This window comes from Panthera onca, chromosome A1 (genome assembly GCF_046562875.1).
Source record: "Panthera onca isolate mPanOnc1 chromosome A1, mPanOnc1 haplotype 2, whole genome shotgun sequence".
NCBI classification, from domain to species: domain Eukaryota; kingdom Metazoa; phylum Chordata; class Mammalia; order Carnivora; family Felidae; genus Panthera; species Panthera onca.
Window position 1 is genome coordinate 195,237,105 of NC_138339.1, and position 23,000 is coordinate 195,260,104.

The following is a 23,000-nucleotide window of genomic DNA, read 5'->3' on the forward strand; positions in this document are numbered from 1 at the left end:
TTTGGTCTTTGCTGAACCCATGTGTATCGTGTGGCACCTGGTTAACACCAGTGCAATATGTGGCTTCTGCACATAGACCAATTGCCCCATGTTGACCACAGAGAGAGACCTTCTGGCCATCCTTCTGGGGTGATCACCTGCCATTGGAGCTGATTTTTCTCTGTCTTCTCAGTAGTGTTTTTCTATCCAGTGCTTGACTGTGTTATTTTCCTTGATGACTTTGATACCAAGATGCAGTCGCCACAGGGGCTAGATTCCTCCCTTGGGATTGCTAACTGGTGCACAGCACTCTGCTTGACTCTTAGTTTAAGACAGAGACCATCTGAGAATGGTTAATGAATTTTGTTCACCTCTTCTAGTGCACAGTTCTAAGACTTCCTTGGTTGATTGAATTCCTGCTCTTTTTCTTGGAGCTGTAACCCTGATCAATACCAGAGTTCCTTTAGGCCTGGTTTCTGCCCAGCTTGGGATGCATCCTCCTTCCTACAGTCACTGTCATCCTGGACTAGGATGGACCAGGATGCCCATGTGCTGACTCTGAAATTCAAAGTATTTCCTGACAGAAAGTGCAGATCATTTTTCATATCTTGTGTCATCTACTTGTTAAGATACCATACTGCCTCGTAATTGATCTCCTGGCTCTTGGTAGATGCTACTTACCTTCTTGCTATCCAGATGAAATTTTCTGTCCTAGGAATGGGCTTTCTTGTTGACAAACGTTCCAATCCGTATACTTTCTTAGCAAAGGTACAAAATCATCCAGTGTATTGCAAGTCTGGCCATTTGGAAATATATGGCATACCTGTGGAAAGGCATATCACTGTTTCTGAAATCCAAAATAGTGCTCATTTATGGAGCAGGTCACAAAAAATTTTTTTGTTCCTATTAGACTGATTATGAGACTTTTTTTTTAAAGAAGGAAAGGCCTGTCTTCATTAAAAAAAAAAAAAAAAAAAAAAAACCTTTGTGAAGAGTAACTGGGATAGAAAACCAGATCTCAAGGGGGCCTGGTACTGTCGTGCATGAATTCAAGGGTAGATTTATTCTGCTGCATCACAGAAAAGGGAGAGAGATGGAAAAATAGGACTTGGAGCTACAAGATAGTGCAATGAATGCCGCAAATGACCTAAACTCCTTCCTCATAACATCCTAATCTTCAATAAATTCCAAAACTCATTAGATATTTCATGTGAATAGATATTTTTCTCAAAACCACTGAAGGGGATATCTGCAAATCCAGGTTAATGTGGAAAAGAACTGATCCAGGAAATGAGAATTCAGAACAAGAAACTAGCCAGTCATGAGGAAAGAGCTGTCATAAAGTCACAGTATCTGGACCCTTGCAAGTTGTGAATTTGGTAACTGAGTCATTTTTCACAATCTCCGTGTGGCCAGGGAGCCCCAGCTAACTCTGAATTACATGTAGGGGAATAGCTCACTTAAAGATATCAGATATGTTTAGAAAGGGTCACCCTACCTCTGAAAAAATATATAATGTACTGTTTTCAATGATTTGTAAATAATTTGGTATATATATCTTAGATCCTTCAATGTTGATAATAGATACACGCACACATCCCGCTACACAAAGAAAAGTAAACTGTCTCTGTTTACACAGAATAGGCACGTAACTGTGTGGTCAGACATCATTTCAGAAAGGATGGGAAAAGTCCCGAAAGACCAAAAAACACTACCCTCCAAATGGAACACATGAAACTCTTGAATAAACTGTGTGATGTTTACTATGTGCCAGGTCTCTTAAACCACTGTAAAAAAGGTTTAAACTCATTTAATTTTAGTAACAATCCGCATCAACTATTACCTGTCAGAGGAGGAAAGTAAGGCAAAAGAGCTGAAAATCTGGTTGAAGTGTCCCAGCTAGTAAGTGACAAAGGCAGGATTTAAACCCAGGCCACCTGGCTCCTGAGCTTTTGCTCTTAAACATCAGGTATAAGGCTTGGAGAAGCAAATGATGAGTTACTGGCCATTTATAAATGTGGCAGTTTTGAGCAGAGTGTGGCATAGTAACAATTATGTGAAGTAGTTCTTGCTGAGAGAGAATGGAGGTGCCCCAGAAGGAAACAAAAAAGCAAAAATTGTGGCAGCACCTTAAAACTTTTTATCCTTCTCTGTGAATCTTTTATCTGTGTACAGAGAGATCATATCAGAAACAAGAATATATTTCTTGTTTCAAGGAACATTGCTAGAAATAGTCACAAACTTTACTATTTAAAAAACTGGTTAAGAAATGAAGACCCAGGATTTTTTTTTAAGTTTATTCATTTTTTTCAGAAAGAGTGAAAGCATGAGTGGGAGAGGGGCAGGGAGAGAATCCCAAGCAGGCCCCGAGCTGCCAGTGCAGAGCCGGAGGCAGAACTCGAACCCACGGCTAAGCCACTCAGGTGCCCCAAGACCTAGGATAATTTGGAAAGAGAAGAACAAAATAGATGCACAGAAGCACTCTAAGGAAAGGGAGTTATTGACAGCAATTTTGACAAAATAGGATCACTATTTTTAAATAGTACAAGCTATTTAAGTGTTTTGAATTTATATACTGCATTAAAACATTTTGCCATAATCTACAGTCTGCAGTTCTGCTCTCTGATTCACTTGGGCAGTAAACAGTTGCTCCTTTGTTTATGTTTATTTTAAGTTACTCTCTGATAACCTTTCCTAATTGGAGAAGTTATTTTAATAGTTGTTAGTAAAATAAACTCAACTATTCATGTAGAGTAACCAGTGAAACTAATTGACAACCTTTCTGTCACAGTTGATTTCAAACATCTCTTTAATGAATCTTTTGAATAATTAAATGAGTAAATTCTTAGTAAAATAAAAGTAACTGCATTTATAAGACAAATTTTAGGTAATTCAGTAGAGATATGACCAGGAAGAGGCAGTGAGAGAATTACTGAATAAACTGTTAACATAACAAATCTAGAAAAGCAATTAAAAACAACAAAAAATAGAAATAGAAATAAGTATTATTTTGGTTTATTCCTTCTTGTTAGCATGCTTACAGTTCTAAATATTTAGCTAGAAAATAAAAATATGTTATGCAAATGAATGAAATTCATGAAACTGGAAGATGGAAATATGAAAGAGGACAGATATTTAATGAATATGAAATGAGGAAATAAAATTTTAATGTGTCTGGATTTTATACATATGTGCACACACACAATATTTTGTACTTGTACGTAGGAGAAACTAAATATTCTTATACTATTTTAATAATTAATAATTAATTTATATACTTGTTACTAAATAAGAAAGGATAGGAAAACAGTGAAAAGCAATTAGATATCATAATTGAGATCTTTATTGGTATAGACTATTATAGTTTCACACAATGGCAACACTTAACTGTAGAACACAGTATAGGTAATAACCTTCCACAGTAAGACCCAGCTAGGTCATGTGGATAATTTCCAAATACCAAGGCTAAGGGCCAATTCGATCATTTTCTTTTCTTTTTTTTTTTTTTTTTTTTTTTTTTTACTGTTACAGAAAATAGTTGACTCTTGGTACCTCTCTTTCATAATCATTCAGGTGTTACTCTATTAATAATCAAAATCATTGTTAGAGATATGTTAGGGTCCTAACTTGATGAATCTAATACTCTGTGGTAGACCAAAATTAGCAGTCTTTCTCACTTGTCAAATATGATGGTATATTTTGAAATAAACTTTCCTTCAATTTACCTGTTATATATTTTTTTCATTTTAATGAAAATTTGTCATTTCTTAAAAAAGTTTACTTATTTTGAGAGGCAGAGAGACAGTGAGTGGGGGAAAGGCAGAAAGAGAGAGAGGGAGAGGGAGAGAGAGAGAGAGAGAGAGAGAGAGAGAGAAAGAGAAATCCCAAAAATCTCTGTCAGCACAGAGCCCAATGGGAGGCCTGAACCCATGAAACCATGAGATCATGACCTGAGCTGAAACCAAGAGTCGGATGCTTAACCAACTGAACCACCCAGGCACCCCTGTAATTTTTAAAAATGAATTATTAAGCTACCTCTCTTTTACACTAATTTTAATTGATTTTTTTGCCGTTGGTTACAACAGTACTCCCAACTACTGTGTAGCTCTTTCCTTCAATGCTTGAGTTATCATAGACACCTTGACTGATCTTAACTTTAACCTAGAACAAACACTAAACCAAAATAATATAAATTGTTAATTAAAACAATATAAAAGTAAGGTATTGAAAAATATATAATCTAAAATATGTTAGGAAAAAATAAAGAAAAATTGGAGACACACACAAAAAGGAAATATTATAATCATGAATCTATATTTTACCATTATATTAAATGATATGGACAAAACAATCCAATTAAAAGGCAGAGACTAACAGAATGAATTTAAAGAAAATCAATACCTAACTATGCTTTCTATAAGAAACATGTTAAATAAAAAATTACAAACATTTTGAGAATAAATTGATGTAAAAAGATATACCATGTTTATGCATAAGAAGCCTAAAATTGCTATGTTAATGGGAGTGACATATGTTCAAGAAGAAGATTAATAAGAGAATAAGGGATATTTTGTGACAATAAATCCATTCATCAGGAAAACACAGCAATTGTATATGTACATGTGACTAATCACAGAACTTTACTGCACTTGCAAAAATAAAAAGGAAAAACATACAATACCGTAATCATTGTTAGAGATTATAAGTCCATCTGTCAGTAAATTATTAGAACAAATCGAAAAAGCTACAAACCGTAGATGAATTGAAAAACACTGTCAACTACATTGATCTACAGTACAATCAACCATTTCAGAATAATCCTGATTTTTAAATGAACATGATTGGCCATATGCTGAGATATAAAACAAATCTGGTTACATTTAAAGGGTGCATAGCATTCAGAGTATAGTGAGAGGACAGTCTTAAATTAGAAATGCATGTTTAGATATCTTTTTATGTTTAAATAGGAATATAGGAATGATAGAAATTTGGGGGATTTGGGACGCCTGCATGGCTCAGTCAGTTGAGCGTCCAACTCTTGATTTTGGTTCAGGTAATGATCCTAGGGTCCTGGGATTCAGCCCCAAAGCAGGATCTGCACTGACAGCACAGTGCCTGCTTGGGATTCTCTCTCTTCCTCTCTTTCTGCCCCTCCCTGTCTTGATCCTGCACACATGCATGTGTGCTCTCTCTCTCAAATAAATATTAAAAAAAAAATAATTGGAGGATTTGAAAACTATAGCTCAAGAACATTCTATATATCAATAACATCTCTGAAGCAATATTTACATTGATAAACATGAGTTTTACATATTATGTTCAACCGTTGTAATTAGACGGTTGAAGATTAATTATGACTGACTCAAAGTTACAAAATGTTTTAAGATTGTACTACTAGATCTTTTATCATGTCTTTAACCCTCTGTTAAAACAATATATAGATCCAGAAAGACAATATTAAACATGTACTTATTTTACATTATAAAATTATAAACAAAACTGAAAATAATACATTTCTCAGTTTGTTCATATATCTTACCAGTAGAGAGAATAACTTGATTGACAACGGCTAATGCTAGAATCTGCAGAAATTACATTGAGGAATGTTAGCACATGTCTCATTTTAGTTACACAGATATTTATGCTTCTCTGTTCTTGTTTTAATATTTTTTATTGGAATAATTTTTTGGTTATGTATTTCACAGACTTTCTTTTTTGATTAAAAAAATCCAATGCTCTAAAAAAAAAACCCAACAATGTTATTCTTTCAAAAGTGAAAGAGCAGATAGATACGTTAGATGTTTGTAAACTTTTATCACAATATTAATAGCAAACAACTGTTTAAAACAATATACCTATAAATAATGCAGACTCAATTTTAATTTAGGTCAAAAACTAAAATTTACTGCCTAGCTCCAGATCTTGTTTTGCTTATAAATTCTGCATCATACATCTTAGGTAAATGCAAATCAAACCTAATTGTCTTAACAGTGTTTAGTTGCCATTTTTATTGTGTATCTAGGAATGATTGTCAGATCAAATATTTTATATGTTACATGTCTTACATTTCATGTTTTAAATTCTCTTTCCTATTTCACTTAAAAGTGTAAAATTAGTAATATCTCAAGGACTCTAAGAACTTGAACCACCCATCGGGAAGTAGGAATGTTGCCTATAGATTGTTTGATGTGACCCATGCAAAGAACTTTTGACATTTTTTTTGCCATATAAATTATTCATTTTCATTCATCATTCTCAGTTATTTGAAACATGTTAAATATATTGGCAAAGGCATGTGATTGCATGTATGGCGTTTTCCTAAAGCTCATTTTTGTTCTTCCTTTTTCCTCCTGCCCTCCCACCCTTGTTCCCTTCCTTCCTAGTCTGTTTCTATCAATGGGTTGTTTCAAATCGGTGTCTCCAAATGTTTTGTCTTTTTGAAGTAGTATTGTCTACATAAATCTGATTTTTATTTAATACTACCAGTGCACGTTTAAGCCCTTTGTTTTCTTATATACCTATGGAAGAGAAAGTACATATCAGTTAAAATAACTATTTTATTTTTCATATCTTCCCAATAGAAAATATTTCCATATACTATACATTCACAATGATTGGTATTATAACTGGAGGTCGTTGTTAAATAAATTCTAGATTCCCTGTGATTTGTTCACATAATCCCTTATCAGACTACAGATATTTTTTTAAATTTTTATTTATTTTATTTTGAGAGAGAGCAAGAGAGTGTGAGTGAGCAGGGGAGAGAGAGAGAGAGAGGGGGGGGGGGAATATATCCCAAGCAGGCTCCACGCTGTCAGCATGGAGCCCCACATGGGGCTTGATCTGGGAAACCATGAGATCATGACCTGAGCTGAAATTGAGTTGGACACTAAATTGAGCCACCCAGGCACCCCCAGACTACAGATTTTTATAGCAATATGGATTATAACATGAGAATCAAGTCAAACTTAAGTAAACTACCTGTTGATTGAGGTAAGGAAAGAGCTATGTCTTTTAGACAGAGCTCAAAAATGAGTAGTAAGCTAATTCCTCTTTTCCAGGGAAAATAGGTTCAGTGTTTTCCTCCAGAATTAGTCATTGTTGAGTACCTGATCTGAGAGGTGTGTCTAAGAATAGTTAAGTATTCTCTTGCTCTTTAGTGCTCTAATGGAAAAATTGGAATTATGTTTGACTTTTTCCAGAAAAGTGTGACAGTGTTTAGATTTAGGCCCTTTGTTAGTTGAAATTGGTTTTATAAATTGATATGTGTTTTGCAATTTAGCTACTTACATGTGTATTGAGATGAACTATCTCTATTCTCATACCATATTGCAGTAAACTGGCAACTGGTTATAAAAGTAAATGCTTCAGTATACGTTTAATAAAATATATATATGTTGAAAATTATAAAATTTAGGAATAGAAATTAGTACCTAGATAAAGAGAGAAAGCTGCCTTCATGGATTGGAAGTCTACCATGGAAAATATGACCATTTTCCCCCTATTGGTCAATAGGTTTAAAGCAATTCCTATTGAAACGCTAGCAAGGTTTTATGTATAGATAAAGTTTATTGTATTATTTATATGGAACAACTCCAATTTTAACAATTGAGGAATCTTATAAAATTATGCAACTGATTTTAAGTACTAATTAAGTCAAAGACCCCAAATAAGGTCTACAAATACTAATGTTCTTCATGTCTTCTTACAATATTACATGGGCGCTATTTTGTCTGCTATAGTTATCAAATTCTGTTTATAGTATAAAATGGATACATTTTCTATGTTATCATATTTTGCTTTTTTATACACAACATGGGGATAACTTTATCTGATAGTTATTTTAGTAAGTCATCAACAGAAGTCACTTGTGTGAGAGTTTTATGGAATGTCCAATTTTATGCAATGAATTTAGGTAGCATGTGAAAAACTTTCCTAGAATTACAGACAGGTGAGTGGGGCCTGGGTGTCTCACTTGGTTAAGCTCCCAACTCTAGATTTTGGCTTATGTCATGATCTCACGGTTTGTGAGATCAAGTCCCATATCTCTCAGCATGAAACCTGCTTAGAATTCTCTCTCTTCTTCTCTCTCTCTCTCTCTCTCTGTCCCTCCCCCTCCAAAAAATAAATAAACCTTAAAAAAAAAAAAAAAGACCTGTGAGTAAACCATTGGAGGTATTTATGTTATACATTTATGTCATGTTAAAATTAAAACAATACATATATTGTATATTCTAAAGAGAAGTACATTTAAAAAATTCATAGTATAACACTTGTTAAGTGAAATAATCATACAGAGAAAGAGAGATACCATATGTTTTCACTCTTATGTGGATCCTGAGAAACTTAACAGAAACCCATGGGGAAGGGGAAGGGGGGGGGAAAAGTTAGAGAGGGAGGGAGCCAAACCATAAGAGACTCTTAAAAACTGAGAATAAACTGAGGGTTGATGGAGGGTGGGAGGGAGGGGAGAGTGGTGATGGGTATTGAGGAGGGCACCTGTTGGGATGAACACTGGGTGTTGTACGGAAACCAATTTTACAATAAATTTCATATTAAAAAAATTACAAATTAAAAAAACTAAAAAAAATTCATAGGAAAAGGTTGTAATTAAAAATTGTATTTTGTGTGAGTTTAAAAGCAAAAGAAACCTGGTATCTATAAAAACAAACGAACTGGAATGGAGTCCATATTTCATGTCATGAAGCACATGTAATAAAAATTGCCAGCACTTGGAATACTACACAGATGTATCACAATGATTAAATTAGTTGATGTTTGTAAATTATTTAAAATAGTGCCTTGCACATGTAAGTACTAATTATGTTGATTAAGATAAATGTAGTAAAAATAAGCTGAGAAGTCAATAAAAGTGGGTTCATATCATGACTTCACCACTTAGTTGTGTGTCTTTGAAAAAGGTGCTTGAGCACTCTCCACTTCAGCATCTGTAGATTGAGAATAATACCTAACCATTTGGGAGGAATAAATGATAAAATGTTTTAAATACTTTGCACCACATTAGGTACGTTAAAACAATTTTTTTAACATTTATTTGTTATTGAGAGACAGAGACAGAGCATGAGCATGGGATGGGCAGAGAGAGAGGGAGACACAGAATCTGAAGCAGGCTCCAGGCTCTGAGCTGTTAGCACAGAGCCTGACACAGGGCTCAAACTCACAAACCGCGAGATCATGACCTGAGCTGAAGTCGGATGCTTTACCAACTGAGCCACCCCGGTGCCCCAGCACCATGTTAGGTACATAATAAATGTTTGATAACCTTCAGATGTTAGGTTAATTAACATTTTGCATTACCATCACATATGCATACATATATATTTCATATATATATGTGTATATGTATGTTAATATGTATAAAATACATGAGTATACATATATACAAATATGTGTATATACATATATGTTCACACAATATATGTGCACATGTGTTATACATAAATAGATTGCACATGTGCATGCACATGTGTACATATGCATAATAACATGTGTATATACATATACACATATGTGCATATATTATATGTGAACTGTGTGTGTGCGTGTATATATATATAATATATATAATATACATATTATATAATATATATACTATATATTATATATATATACGCACACACACACACACACATATATATTTTTCACCATTCAGTGTTAGGTTCTTTAGTTATATACCTCAATTGAGTTAATGTGTCCACAGGTGGGATTAAGCTTAAGTAATGGCTTTCATAATTTACAAGGGACCTAAAGCTAAGTGACTACAAAATGAGAGAACGTAGCTACAGAACTTTTTCCAGAATGATTTTAGTGGAAAGAGCATGGGCTAAGAAGTCTTGAAACAGGAGTTCTTTATCTTAGACTACCTAAGTATTGGCTCTTTCATAAGTCACTTCATCTTTCTGGATCTCCGCTTCAGCATCTGAAAAAATGTGTGGAGGTTGATACCAGTTTTGTTTCCTGACAGGATTGTGGAGATGATTAAATAAGATAATTAACATATGCCTGTGAATTTCAAATGTCATGAAGCACAGTATCGTGAGCCATGCTGAGTAGTTATGAACAAACCTAATTGCCACCCTATCAAATGCCTAAATGTCTTTGATAGCAAGTGCAGTTAGGTGTGCATCTGGTGGCCAGATGAGGCATGAACAACATTACAAGTATTGAGTACAAAGTATTAAAACATTTTTTTTTGGTTTTAAAAATCACAAAGATCAGAAACAGTATAACTGGTAAAGCCTGTTGGTAAAATGCATTGCAGGCCAAATATAGTAATTTGTATGGGGGAAAAAAATAGTCACTAAGATGAAAAGTCAGGTCCCTCTAGTAGTGATGTGTGAAAGGTCCTCTAGGTTGGCCAATGATTACTGAAAAACAAAGGAATCTGATGATACTGTAATTGATTAGAGAACAGGTATTAACAGTGTCGATGGGAAACAGTTATATGTTTGACATGATGCTTCAGTGTAACTCCCTACCCCCTACTCCCACTGATAATCAGAAGATAACCTTGAAAATCAGGATCAGGAGTGCCTGGGTGGCTGGCTCTGCTGCTTAGACCTCTGACTCCTGATTTTGGCTCAGGTCATGATCTCATGGTTCATGAGTTCTAGCCCCACATAGGGCTGTGTGCTGACAGAGCGAGACCTTCTAGGGATTCTCTATCTCCCTCACTCTCTGCCCCTCCCCAGCCTCAAAACCAGATAAATAAGCAAACAAAAAATTTAAAAAAATAAAATCAGGATTAAAGGGTAATATAAAATTTCCGGTGAATAAATCAACTGCATACATTTATGTAGTACTGCATGACAGAATGTCTTCCCACTGCCTATCACAACACTATTTTTCCTGTTTAATTATAAAACAAACAAACAAAAAAAGATAAACTTCAACTTTTAGAAGAAAAGTATGTCACTTAAACTTCTCTTTAATGTGCTTGGTTTCAAGAATACAGAAATACAGAAACACTCAAATGATAGCCATATACATTTTATTGAAAATAATAAAATTGACATTCCATTTTAAATAAACTCTTTGAATTTTCTAACAGGCACTTACATTAATCTGAAAAAGGACTGTAAAGGGACAGGCCATCATCATTACATTAAGCTAGTATTTACGATAAAATAGGCCTCTGAAATTTCAAAGATGTGCCTTAAAATCTATAATAGGTAGTAAAAAAAAAATACTGAGAAAAATCTGTGGTTACATGGATTCAGGTGAGTTAAAATTGCTTTTCCTGTTCAGAGAGAGGTCATTTCAAATTGCCCAACCGTGAATAATGTAAATTCTAAACAAGGAACTTCCCTGAGTTAGAACACAAAACTTTAAAAATTCATTAAATGTTAAATAATATTTCTAAATGTATTTTAAATCACATTACTACATATTTGAACTATAAAAACTATAACTGCCACTACCAAAATGCAAATAACAGAAAAGTGGAAAATCAAAATCAAAAGTAGAGAGGGAAAAAAGGCATCCATATTCCCCATTCCACCCACTTTCAAGTCATTATCACTGCTAGCATCTTTGAGAAATGGTTACTCTCATCTAGTGATTATAGGGTAAATGGTATCCTTTGGACACACAATGTATCTTAAGATCCAGCTCTGACATTGTTTGAAAATAACATCAGATAATTTATGTGCTTCATGAAATAAAAAATTTAGAAGAATCAAAATCTGTATATACCAGATCTCAAATGTTAACATTAGTATTCAGATTTGAGAAATAAGATTTACCTCTATTGAACATTTTGAAGGATTTCAACTCATACCTATAAATATTTAGATTTTTATTTGTTTATAAGAGAGTACAATCCAGTATAGCACAAAAAATGACTTATTTCTGACATATTTATTTGTTAGACTTGGGTGATACTATACCCTACATGAATTAATCAATATTGTGATGCCCTATTTTTTTTTCATATTAAATGTTATTTATTTTGTTTTTTTTTTTAATATATGAAATTTACTGTCAAATTGGTTTCCATACAACACCCAGTGCTCATCCCAAAAGGTGCCCTCCTCAATACCCATCACCCACCCTGCCCTCCCTCCCACCCCCCATCAACCCTCAGTTTGTTCTCAGTTTTTAACAGTCTCTTATGCTTTGGCTCTCTCCCACTCTAACCTCTTTTTTTTCTTCCCCTCCCCCATGGGTTTCTATTAATTGTCACAAAATGTACTGGTAACTCACAAGCAACCAAAAATATGACAAACTCAGAATGAGCATACAAAATGCAAAACTTCCAACTATATGCACTTACCATCTGCCTAGTTTTCTAAAAACTTTGCCCCAGAGAAAATTGCCAGAAGTCACTTTAGAAAAGTACATATATGTCAATTACAGCTATTAAGAAAGCTTGGAAGTGGAGCTTACAGTTTATAGACTATGCTGATACCCAGCTTGAATAGTAAAATGTGTATTAAACGGGGCAGGGATAGTTTGGGATGAGTTCCTGTTTACACATTGTTCTCTAAGGACTTCTGAAGCTATCAGCTTTCTTTTTGTTTTAAGTCTGTTCAATGTGTACTTTTGATATAAGGGGAAAGATTGAACCCCTAGTCCATATTTATTTTACTAGCTAAGAAGCCTAGGGGAAACCTGAAGATTTATATATCACTAATTCTTTAGGCCAAATTCATTCATTCATTCAAACATTCAGTCAGTTGATTTTGAAAACCTACGCACTATGCCCACATTTTCAATGGCCTAGTTATTTTGACAAACACTTTCAGTTACGTTATTTATTTATTTTCAATTAGGAAACAGCTGTCATTTCATAAACTTCAAAAAATTATTTTTTTTATTTCTGTGAGGAAGCATGAGACTGTTTTATTTTATTTTTTTATCTTCCAGGTTTATTCTGTTTAGCTTAAGTCATCAGAGACCATGTTACCTTGGCATTTTTATCAGGCCTTTTCTAAATGTGTTGACATTGTTATCCCTGATCATTTTCTTTTTTTAATTTTTTTTTTTTTAACGTTTATTTTTTTTGAGACAGGGAGAGACAGAGCATGAACAGGGGAGGGTCAGAGAGAGGGAGACACAGAATATGAAGCAGGCTCCAGGCTCTGAGCTGTCAGCACAGAGCCTGACGCGGGGCTAGAACTCACAGACCGCAAGATCATGACCTGAGCCGAAGTAGGCCGCCCAACCCACTGAGCCACCCAGGCGCCCCCCTGATCATTTTTATTAGAATAGAGACTTCTATTTTGGAATGCTTTAAATGTCTACCACCATGTAACAGAGACTTCACCCAGTATTTTTGAGCATAGATAAATGAGCATTCTAGAACCAACTTTTCTGCTAAAGGGTAGCCTTTTCTAGAATAATTGTTCCACAGCACAAATGGATTAATTCTTACTCAAATAGTCAACTAAACTAAGCCTTGTTTTCTTAACTATATTTTCTCTTATGAACTGAAATAAAATGTAGACAAGTAAAATATGAAAATTTAACCCACATAGTATTTCATACTGAAGATGCGTCTAATAACACATGGCTTATGTAGCAAGCTCTGCCCATGGTATCTCTGTTTAGGATTATATCATACCAAAGATCATCTCTCTCTCTTTCTAGAATTTTCAGAAAACAACAAACCCAATTTCTAAAAGATTAAATTCAAGGATGTAATAACTGACCTTGGTCCATTTGTAGCATTCCCACCAGCGAGGCAGTAGAAACAAGGAGATGATATTATATAATAAACAGGACATCAATTCATGCTATGAGAAGCTACAACTAAATACTTAAGTGAAATGAAACTTTAGATCTAATTTCTCTTTTTGACAGTTTAAAATGTAAGATCTTTTTGATAGAGGGAAGATTCTTTTTGACGGATCTAAGATTCTCTTGTTTATGTTGATAGCTCGGCTGGTGTTCTTAAGCTTCAGCCACTCAAGGACAGAGAACAAGTAGAGCTGATTGGTTAGAAACTTCCTCCAACATGATTTCTTTGTTTTATTGAAACTAAAAGAACCCAAGTTTTCAATTATCTGCTCTTAACGTGAAAACACTTAGCTCATTTTTTTCATGAGTTATATTCACGTATTGGGGAATATTTAAATATGTAATTGTTGCTAGACAGTTGTCCATGGGTCTCATGCATTTCCATTCATCTTATGAAGCAAAGTATTAACTGCACTTTGTTACAGACTAAGTTTTTAAAGATATTTACATAGTGGACATCTTTGGATGATAGAGATAGTGTCTCCCTCCAAAGAAAAAGCCAAGCGTACTTAGAGTCCAGTGTTAGAAATATGTTGCCTCCCTTTGGGCTAAAGTCATGCATGTACAACCCATTAAAAAGATTTGTGTTTCTTAAACAATTTCCTGTCCTTCGGTGCAGCTCACAGTGTGTCCAGATATCCGTGTGGTCTATTTGTGTTACTCTTGTGGAACTGGGGAGAAAGAATAAATGACAGTAATAAGCTGATCTCATGCTACTTTCTCGGAGTCATGTCTCCTTTTACCCAGGATATTCATGCCTTATGCCAGCCTCCAAGAAACTGAGGCAGGCTAATTTGAAAGTAAGGTGATATAGGTAGGAACCTTGTAAATAGGGGAGGATATGAAGCTCTTCACAGTTCTTGACAAATCTGGGTCAGAAACTCAGGTTGATGCCAGACTAAAAAGATATATGTGATCTCATAATTGCCTTTGAGAAGCTTGATCTATAAATTACTACAATTCAAGTTATGCTTCAAGTGAAATGTGGATGGATTTGTGGGTTGCAGAAGGAGGTTTTATTTCTCCTGGGTGAAGGGAAGATATGCATTGGGCAGGTACCATGTGTTACATGTATAATGCTCATCTTGTATAGAATGCATTTACATTCTCCTTTAAAAAATATTCTTCTTCGTGGAATTACTTATCAAGGATGGATCTTGAATTTTTCCAAATTCTAGGTTGAAGTTTATCAAGATATTTTTCCCTAACACAATTGTGATAATTATATCATGATCTAAGAATATCAGAATGTAGGATTTATTCAAATATTGCAGCATCCTTACCTTTATGATATAAGCCTCATTTCATCATGGTTTACTACTCTACTTTTCATATGTGTGTTCTCTTTGTGAATATTTTTTTTACATAAACATATGTAATGAGAGTTTATACCTTTTTTCATTTAAAATTTCAAAGTTTTAGTATTGATTATTTTACTTAAAAAAGATTTGAAATGTTTTTATTTTCACTGTATGTGACTTGTAGCTAGTTTAATATCACTGAATTTATCCAATTTTTAAATTTTTAATTTTAAATTCAGAATTCCCCACTAAAAACATACGTGCTTGGTGCTTGTCACCAGAGAGAGATCGGGAAAGGGTTGGTCTCCAAACCTTTTTATATTTTTTACCCTGGAAATTTCAGTTTGCTTAACTGTTCCAGAGTCACTTTTGCCAACTATTTCCATAGGAAACTGTACAGTTCATACAGGTTTTTAAATGCTTATTTATGTAAAGTGTAGAAAACGTAATTCATTGCTCTTATGTTTCCTTATCTATGGATAATTTCCCTTAAGCGTTTTTGTGTATTTGTGACCTCTTTCCAGAACTTTTCTTTCCTTAATTAGGTTAGCCGTTGGCTTCTCTGTTTTACTATGTCTTTGAAATGAGTACTTATAACCTATTTATTCCAGTATCTTCAATGCATTATTTTCCCCTTTATAATATCGCTTCCTTTTTTCCCATTTTGTTTATATATTTTTTCTAACTAGTCAACCTGGATTATTATTTAACTTTATATTTCATATTAGTGTAAGCTTGAATGCTCTGCGTGTTTCTCTGAGTTCTGGTCTGGATATGGTCAGGTATACAATGGAACATAGTTGTCACATTAAAACATGTTACCTAAAAAAATTAATTAAAGGACCATTATAAGAGTGTGGGATGGGGAAGATGTATTTATCATTGTGTATTGCCAAGATATATACAATTTATATTCTGTAATTTCAAAATTCACATTAGTTTTAGTTAACAGTTGCACCATTAAATGTATTCATTCTTATCAGTTCTTGAGCTTTTCACAATCACATTTTCATTACTTGATGTTTGTTTTCCAGTGGATTTCTCTATAATGGCTCATAAGATTAATACTCCCCATGTCTTTGCATGTTTATTGCTGTTGAATTTGAGTGAAAGGAACAAAACTTTGATTGTATTTTCTTTCCTTGAGAATTCTGTATGCATTAGTGTGCCACAAGATGAAACTTTTGCTCATGGAAGTGACTGTGTTTTTGCCTATATACAAAAACAAAATATCCTCCCATTTGAATCCTAGAAATATTGCTAGGATTTGAATCAATATTTATTATTTTTATCTAATTTATCCTGTCATACAATGTGGCCTTCACTATTTTAAATATTTATTTTTTTAATTTTTTGGCAAACCTTTTTAATTACACAATTTGTCTTTTTTTATTTCAAGTTTTTCTGCAGGATTGAAAATTTGTGGTTTATTTGCTTATGCTATTGTTTTCCTTCCAATCTTTGAAAGTACTTTTATTTGCACATTTTTGTCATTTAAAAAATTTTTTAAATGTTTATTTTAGTTTGTTGAGAGAGAGGGAGGGAAGACAGAGAGGGAGACACAAAATCTAAAGCAGGCTCCAGCGTCTGAGCTGCAGCACATAGCCCGACTTGGGACTCTAACTCACAAATAGATCATGACCTGAGCTAAAGTCGGATGCTTAACTAACAGACACCCAGGCACCCCTGTCATTTCTGTCCTCTAAATCTCTTAACAAGCGTATCACAATCTCTTCTCTATTTTGTTTGTGTTTTTTTTTTTTTTTCACTTATTTCCTGGATGCTTTTAATGCTTTGATGTGAATTTCCATGTTCCATTTTTTTCCATTGAGTTCTGCTAATTCTTCGAGTTCCTGCATTCTGCTTTGTCATATTTTCATAGGAATTATCACATTTTTGATGGCTTATCTTTTTGTTTTATTTTGATAATCCATAGATTAAAACTGGTCATAAATCTCCCTCTGTAATTTTTTTCTTTCTGATGAAGTTTCTTTGTAATTCATTCTATTGTGGTTATTTCCTTAGCACCAGCCTCCTTTTTCTTTTTTCCATGTAGTATCTTTGTAATGGTACTATATTGGTTCCTTTTTAAAATATATATATATATATTTTTTTTTTCAATCATTGAAAAGTGTAGATTTCTCCAGGTATTTGGAGTAGTGTGTATTTGGTTTGCTCCACTGGTGGTAGGATGAAATAGGACTCTACTCCAAATTAACTGAGATTTTTTTTTTAATGATAGATGATTTTGTACATGTTTTTATAGTTATTTTTTCTTCCCTAGCCAATGGAGATAGAGAATATGTTTTCTTATTTAGGCATTTTCATTTCTTTTGTTGCAACAGAGACAGACTGCTTCCTGCAACCATGGCTTGTTGATGATATTCTTTGCTCAGCCCTATGTGACAGATTTTACTTTGGTGGCCCTGGAGAACCATACAGTCTATTGTACATGCTCTTCTGTAGTACCCTCCTGTTGAATCTGGCTGACATCACTTTACCCAGAGCAATGAGACAGAAGTCACAATGTGAGAGTTTCAACGTCAAGCCTTGAGAAGGTCTGGCAGCTTCCATATTTGAACTATTGGAATCTGGCCCCCATGTCAGAGTTCTCGCTACCCTGAGACCATCTTCTGTTGGAATCTCAAACAGAAGATTCCACATGAATCTTGAGACCCAATTAAATCAAGGCCACATGAAGAGGCCCAATTAAATCAAGGCCACTGAAATGTCAATTGTCAGCCATAAGAATGAGGACACTTTGGACCTTTCAAGCATCTCATCTGATACCACCTAAAACAAAATAATTCAGTTTACCCACATAACCATGAGGTATAATTAAGTGTTGTTTATTTGAGCCACTGTATTCCAGAGTGGTTTGTTACATTGTAATAGAGAACTGAAATGGCCAGTTAGTTGAAGGACACTGCTACAGTCACTCTTTTGTTGCTGTTAGAAGCTTTTGGACCTCAGCCTTAGAATTTATTTGAGAAAGTGTAATTTTTGTGTTCTATCGCTACAATTATTAGTCTCTTTCATTGCTTTATTTCTCTTTTGGTTGTATTTTCTTGCCAATTCTGTCTGCACGGAATCTTCCTATACCTACTGTACCTCTGTTGAGTTTAGCTCTTGCATCAACTTGAGAGAACAGGAAAACTTTGAAGAAAGTAAAGTTGTGTTGTCACTACTGTTTTCCTTGTTTCTTTTAGATGTTTTTCAAGAGAAAGATGAAATAGATCCCTAATGGTAACGTGTCCAAACCATAAATGAAAGTCTATCAACAGTGCTCTTAGGACTGAGGTTCATTAAGCATTCTAGATTTTATATTAGAAGACATTTGTTACTTTTGTTGCCACTTTGTTTTTTTAATTCCAGTATAGTTAACACACAGTGTCGTATTATTTTTCAGGTGTGCATTACAGTGATTCAATAATTCTATATATTATTCAGTGCTCACCATGACGGATGTACTCTTCGTCCCCTCAACCTATTTCACCCATCCCCCACCAACCCTTCTGTAACCATCAGTTTATTCTTTATAGTTGAGAGTCCGCTTTTTTTGGTTTCTCTCTTTTTTTTTTCTCTTGCCTATTAAATTCCACATATGAGTGAAATGATAAGGTATTTGTCTTTCTCTGACATCTTTAACTTAGTGCTATACCCTCTAGATACATCCATGTTATTGAAGATGGCAAGATCGAATTTGCCACCCATTGGTTGATGGACACTTGGGCTGCTTCCATAATTTGGCTATTATAATGCTGCAATAAACAAAAGAGTGTATATATTTTTTCAAATCAGTGGCTTTGTATTTTTTGGGTAAATACTGGGACTGGAACTGCGTCATATGGTCATTCTATTTTTAATTTTTTGCGGAACCCGCATACTGTTTTCCACAATTGCTGCAACAGTATGCATTTCCACCAATAATGCATGAGGGTTCCTTTTCCTCCACATCCTTGCCAACACTTGTTGTTTCTTGTGTTTTTTATTTGGCATTCTTACAGGTCTAAGGTGATATCTCATTGGTTTTGATTTGTATTTCACTGATGAGTGATATTGAGCATCCTCTACTGTGTCTGTTGGCCATCTATATTTCTTTCTTGAAAAAATGTCTATTCATATTTTATACCCATTTTAAATTGGATCACGTGTGTGTGCATGTGCGTGTGTGTGTTGAGTTGTGTCAGTTTATATATTTTGGATACCAACACTTATTCAGATATGCCATTTGTGAATATCTTCCTATTAAGTAAATGGTCTTTAATTTTGTTGGTTTTCTTTGCTTTGCTGAAGCTTTTTAATTTCATGCGGCCTCAATAGTTTCTTTTTGTTTTTGTTTCCTTTGCCTCGGGAGACATCACTAGAAAAATGTTGCTATGGCCAGTGTCACAGTATCTACTGCCTATGTCCTGTTCTAGGCTTTTCATGGTTCCAGATCTCACATTAAGGTGTTTAATCCATGTTGAGTTTATTTTTGTCTATGATGTATGTGAGAAAGTGGTCTAGATTTATCTTTTGAAAATAGTTGCCCGGTTTCCCAGTGGCATTTGTCGATGAGATTGTCTCTTTCCCGTGTGTATTCTTGCCTCCTTTGTCAAAGATTGATTGACCATATAATCACGGGTTATTTCTAGCCACTTTATTCTGTTCTGTTGATCTGTATGCCCATTTTTGTGCCAGTACCATACTGTTTTGATTGCTCTTATTATGTAGTGTATCTTGAAATCTGAGATTGTGATACTTCCCATTTTGTTCTTTTCAAGTTTGCTTTGGCTACTTAGGGCCTTTTGTGGTTCCTTGTACATTTCAGAAATTTTTAGTTCTGTGATAAATGCTGTTGGCATTTTGATAGAGATTGCATTACATAGGTAGAGTGTTTTGGGTAATATAGACGTTTTAATAATAATCTTCAAGTCAATGATCATGGGATATCTTTCCATTTGTGTCATCTTTAGTTTCTTTCACCAGTGTTTTATAGTTTTCTAAGTACAGGTCTTTCACCTCTGTGGTTAAGTTTATGTCTAAGTATTTCATTTTTTTGTACAGTTGTAAATGGGGAGTATTCTCATTCTGTTAATTATAATGTATAGAAATGCAAGATCTCTGTACATTGATTTTGTATTCTGAGACCTTACTGAATTTATTTATCAGTTCTAATAGCTTATTGGTGGAGTCTTTAGGGTTTTCTTTGTATAGGATCATGTCATCTGCAAATAGTGAAAAGTTTTACTTCTTCCTTAGCAATTTGTATGCCTATTTCTTGTCTGATTACTATGGCTAGGACTTCCAGTGATGTACTGAATAAAAGTGGTAAGAGTGGACATCCTTGTTTTGTTCCTGATCTTAGGGAGAAAACTCTATTTTCCACCATTGGGTGTAATGTTGGCTGTGTTTTTTTCATAAATGGTCTTTATTATGTTGAGATATGTCCCCTCTAAACCTGCTTTGTTGAGGGTTTGTAATCATAGATGGTTTTCTGCAGCTATTGAAATGATTGTATGGCTTTAATCTTTCTATTATTGATATATCACATTGATTGGTTTGTGAACATTGAACCACCCTTGCATCCGAGGAATAAATCCCAATTGATAATAGTAAATAATTTTAATGTATTGTTTGATTAGATTTGCTAATATTTTGTTGAGGATTTTGCATCTATGTTCATGTAGTTCCTTTTTGTTGTTGTTGTTTTTTGTTTTTATCAGGCTTTAGTATCCAGACAATGCTGGGCTCATAGTTGAATTTGGAAGCAATTTTTTTGTGGCGGGGTGGGGGGGAGTGTGGGAGAAATAGTTGGAGAACAGGTAAATATTCTTCTTTAAATGTTGGGTAGAACTCACCTGTGAAGGCATCTGGTCCTGGACTTTGGTTTTTGTTGGGATTTTTTTGATTACTGATTAAATTTCATTGCTGGTAATCAGTCTGTTCAAATTTTCTCTTTTTTTTCTGCTTCTATTTTGGGAGGTTATATTTTTCTGAGAATTTATCCATTTCTTCCAATGACTGTCTAATTTGTTGGCATACACTTGTTTGTAATTCATGGTGTCAATTATTTCTCCTCTCTCATTTCTGTTTTGTTTGAATCCTCTTTTTTTTTTTTTATTATGAATCTCATTAAAGGTCTATCAATTTTCTGGATCTTTCAAAGAACCAACTCCTGGTTTCATTCATCTGTTCCATTGTTTTGTTTGTTTTATTTTGTCTTTTGGGTTTTATTCCATGTGTTTCTGCTCTATTCTTTATTATTTCCTTCCTACTGTTAGTTTGGGTTTTTATTTCTTGTTTTTTTTGTTTTTTTTGTTTTTTTTTTTTTTTTTCTAGCTCCTTTAGATGTAAGGTTAGGTTGTTTGAGATTTTTCTTGATTCCTTTGACAGGGTGGTTTTGCTCTAAATTTTCTTCACAGAACAGCTTTTACTGCATCCCAAAGTTTTTGGACCATTGTGTTTCCATTTTCTTTTGTCTCCATCTATTTTTTTTATTTCTTTGATATCTTTTTGATTTCATCTTTGGTTGGCCCATTCATTGTTTAGTAGCAAGTTATTTTACCACCGTATATTGTTTTTAGATTTCTTTCTTGCAGTTGATTTCTATTTTCATAGAGATGTGTTAACAGAAAATACATGGTGGGGCGCCTGGGTGGTTCAGTTGGTTGAATGTCTGATTCTTCATTTTGGCTCAGGTCATGATTCCAGGCTTGTGGAATCGAGCAACACACTGGGCTTAAGCGTGGAGTCTGCTTAAGATTCTCTCTCTCTCTTTCCCTCTGCCCTTCTCCCTGACTTACAAGTTCTTTCTCTCTCTCTTTCTCTCTCTCTCTCTCTCTCTCTCTCTCTCTCAAAAAACAAACAAAAAAACATGGCATAATAATTATCTTTTTGTATTTTGGTGGTTTAGGATGCAATGTATCTGTTAGATCCACGTAATCCAATATGCCATTCAAAGTCATGATTTCGGGGGCGCCTGGGTGGCTCAGACGGTTAAGCGGCCGACTTCGGCTCAGGTCATGATCTCGCAGTCCGTGAGTTCGAGCCCCGCGTCGGGCTCTGTGCTGACAGCTTAGAGCCTGGAGCGTGTTTCAGATTCTGTGTCTCCCTCTCTCTGACCCTCCCCCATTCATGCTCTGTCTCTCTCTGTCTCAAAAATAAATAAACGTTAAAAAAATTTAAAAAAAAAGTCATGATTTCATTGCAGATTTTCTGTTTGGATGATCTATCCATTGATCTAACTGAGGTGTTAAAGTTCCCTACCATTGTATTACTGTCGGTTACTTTAGTTTGTTATGAGTGTTTTATGTATTTGGGTGTTTACATGTTAGGTGCATAAATATTTATAATTGTTGTATCTTCTTGTTGGATTGTACCCTTTGTGATTATACATTTTTCTTCTTTGTCTCTTGTTGCAGTTTGTTTTTTTAGTCTATTATGTCTGATATAAGTATTGCTACTCTGGCCTTATTTTCACTACCATTTGCATTATAAATGATTTCCCATTTTGTATCTGCATGTGTCTTTAGATCTGAAATTAGTTTCCTGTAGGCAGCATATAGATGAATCTTGCTCTTTTATCCATTTCATCACCCTGTGTCTTTTGATTGGAGTGTTTAGTCCATTTACCTTCAAAGTAATAATTGATAGACATGTACTTACCGCTGTTTCTTACTTGTTTTATTGTTGTCTTTGTAGTTCTCCTCAGTTCTTTTTTTCTCTTGCTCTTTTCTCTCATAGTTTGCTACCTTTCTTTAGTGATATTCTTGTATTATTTCTCTTTATTTTTTGCATATCTATCACCATTTTCTGATTTGTGGTTTCCAGCCAGTTTATAAATAACATCATATGCATATAGCAATCTATTTCAAGTTGATGGTCACTTAAGTTTCAACCCATCTTAAAAGTACTAACTTTTTATTCCTCTCCTGTCACGTTTTAGGTGTATGGTGACATATTTTACATCCTTTT